We start from the raw sequence: 3,345 nt of genomic DNA, 5'->3' as shown, positions 1-3,345 counted from the left end.
GGGGTTGTCTTCATGGCCGTAAGGTTAACTATGAGGAATTCTAGACTGAGTATTTTTCTTCAAATTTTCATGCTACAGGCTGCTATATAATTGCTACAGTATTACCATAGTGCTCGTCTATAAAATACTATTTTTGGTGTCAATTTCTTCTTGAATCCTGTTGTTGACCTTATCTATGCTACTTTTATGGCTGTAACATGAAAGAAACCAATTAAAACTTAATAGGATATTGATTCATCAAGGAAATGCACAAAGCATGCGCAATAAATACGTATAAAATACATACATTTATGAACTTGGATGTTTATGTGTTATGTTGATTTACGTGCATATAATGTATATGGAGTTCTGATGTGTTCTTGTGTTTATTCATGAGTTTCATAACTGGGCATGCTTGATTTGTGTAGTTGTTGATGAGTGTATTTTATATCATATTTTGCATACCTCCAATGCACTCTTTAGCTTGTCTTTTAGCACATTATATATATGAATGATTCTATTTTGGGTATGTTATCTCTGTTGTAGGTTTTAGGGCTCGTAACACATAAGGAGTGAAATCAGGGACAAAACCAACCAAAGAAAATAATTCTTTCAAGTGTCCAATGTAAGCACGGGTAGAGCAAGACTGTGTTATCTCTCCACGGTCTTCTCTTTCTAGGACTCCTCTGGTTGTCAGTGAGAGCAGGGGTGAAGTGATAAGTGATTGAGTAGACATATTTTTCTATATATTTTACATGCATTGAACATCATTTTTACCATGGTTTATGTCTCATATAGTGTATTTGGTGTTCTTTTGTGCAATTAGTTTGTGAATGCCTTGAAGGGATAAAAGGAAGCAAAGATAGGCCATAAAGACACATTTTGGGAGTTCTTTTTTGTGACACACCCCTTGTGTGTGACCCACAAGTGCATGGGTTTGTCAAAGTAATAAATAATACTACAGTGAGTGGGTAGTTGAATCCATAAGGAATAGTGATCAGAAGCACAAAGATTGTTATTTAACTAACGTTAAGATGAATCAATAGTGGTGTGAACAAAATCAATATAAAAAGAACTAAAGAATATAAAAAGAGAGGAGCAATAAATGAGAGGAAAAGTAATTGATAGAAAGTGGGGCACTCGGACAATGCTCCCCCTAGGACTATTGTTCCAAGTGCAATACCAATCATTATACCTACTAAATGATGTCTAATAAGTGGTGTAGATCCTTAAACACACGGTCCCAAAACTTAAGGTCAACAGTGACTAACCCTACAGTATGCGTGATGGAGAAATCACTCAGTTTTGACACCTCACACTGTGCTAGGTTGCTTTAGGCTTTAGGGATTCCAAGTGATAAACCCTATTTTCTAAAATAGATCTAACCCTTTGATCTAGGTGAAAGATCCCTAATCACAATGATGCCCCAGATACTAAGGATTACTTCAACGCTTCACTCTGTTGCTCCCGCAACTAAGCCCCAGCGGAGTTCCTCTCTTAGCACTTTACTCTATTGTGACCGGAAAGAGCTCTTGTAATGTGGAGGTAGGGTAAATCACAATGGAGGAGAAAGTGGATGCTCCGCTACCTCTCGACTCACCCTCTCAACCCTCTCTAATCTAGCTTTGTCTAACCCTTATGGTGTGTCACTAATTCACAAGGATTACCAAGATGGATTCTCAACACTAGTGTCACTCTAAGTGAAAATCAACACAGTAAGCATTCTTATAAGTGCTTGTGCTAAGAATCCAAAGTGTTCTTTCCTTATGATGAGCATTGCTTTTATCAGGTTTAAGCGCTAATACATGTGTATTTGTGTTCTTTTGCGCATTTAGAGTTGTAAAGCTGAGTATTAAGGAAATGAGCTAAAAATAGATCGTGAACGCACTATTTGGTGGAATCTTGGATGGAACAAACGTGAAGACACAAGTGGGGCTCTAAGATATGTGAATGTGTTCCAACCTCCATGTATTCAAGTCATTACAATAAGTTGGAAGGGAATGAAGGCAGTCATTACAATATACTGTTGCAGTTATTGTTCAAAACCAGCTAAAAATTAAGTTTCTAGAGAATCCACACATGCTTGTGGAAATATCCCATGCCCATGTGGAAATCCCATAGGGCCGTGTGAAAAATCCATATGAGCTTGTGGATGCCCGATTTTAGCCTTATTTAAGCCACGATTTAGCCTGATTTTTAGATGAATCTTTCACCTTCTCTCAAACTTTTCTCCATCTTTTGAGAGGTTGTCGGCCAGGGTTTTGAGGGGGTTTTCCCAAGTCTTTGGTGTTGTCCTATGGATTCAACACCGTGCTTCTCTTGGAAGAAGGTTATTAGGGGAGCTTTAGTCGGCGCCGATCCGGTGAGGTTTGCCCTTGGACGGACAAAGGGAATTTTGGAGAAAAAGAGGCTACTCCATAAGACCATCGACATGAATACCGAGGGGGTTTCCCTATGGATTACTTATTTTTACTTTCGATTTCAATATTGATTGCATCTTTCTCCATCGAGAGATAAACCCCCTAGTGGGTACTAGGATTTTGTAAACCCTAGGATGTTAATGTTTCTTTGACCTTTTATTATGCCTTCCTTAATTAATGTTTTATATTGAATTTCAATCTTGAATGCTTGTTGAATGATTTCTCCCTTAGAGTGACACCAGGGTTGAGAGTTTATCATGTTAACCTTTATAGATGGGTGACACGTTATGAGGGTTAGACAAAGCTAGATTGGAGAGGGTTGAGATGGTGAGTTGAGAGGTAGCAGAGCGTCCCCTTTCTCCTTCGGTGTGATTTATCCTACCTTCAATTCCTAAAGTTCTTTGTGGTTACAATGAAGAACTAAAGGATGAACTCTACTAGGGCTTAGTTGCGTGAGCAACAGAGTGAATAGTTGAAGTGACTTTAGTATCTGGGGTTTAATTGTGACTAAGGGTCTTTCGCCTGGACCAAAGGGTTAGATCTACACACAGGAATAGGGTTTATCACTTGGAATCCCTAGAAGTCCATGCGATATAGTGTAGAGTTAGTCACTGTTGACCTTAGGTTTGGGACAGTGTACTTTAGGATTTCCACGACCCATTAAGTATTAGTTAGGAAGCATAATAATAGCTCTTGCACTTGAAACATTAGTCCTTGGGTGAGCATTATCCGAGTACCCAACTTCTATCGATTGCCTTTCCTCTCACTTACTTGGGCCTCTCATTCTTGTTTCTTTTGTTTTTTCTTACATTACACTTTATCAAAATAATCATTATTCATCTTTGTTTGGTTAAGTAAAAATTTTAGTATTTTTATTCCCTAGTCCCTGTGGATACGATGCCTCACTCACTTGGGATTTATTACTTCAACAAACCCATGCACTTGC

The sequence above is a fragment of the Dioscorea cayenensis genome, chromosome 12 (assembly GCF_009730915.1).
Source record: "Dioscorea cayenensis subsp. rotundata cultivar TDr96_F1 chromosome 12, TDr96_F1_v2_PseudoChromosome.rev07_lg8_w22 25.fasta, whole genome shotgun sequence".
In the NCBI taxonomy this organism is placed as follows: domain Eukaryota; kingdom Viridiplantae; phylum Streptophyta; class Magnoliopsida; order Dioscoreales; family Dioscoreaceae; genus Dioscorea; species Dioscorea cayenensis.
This window is presented reverse-complemented; position numbering follows the sequence as displayed.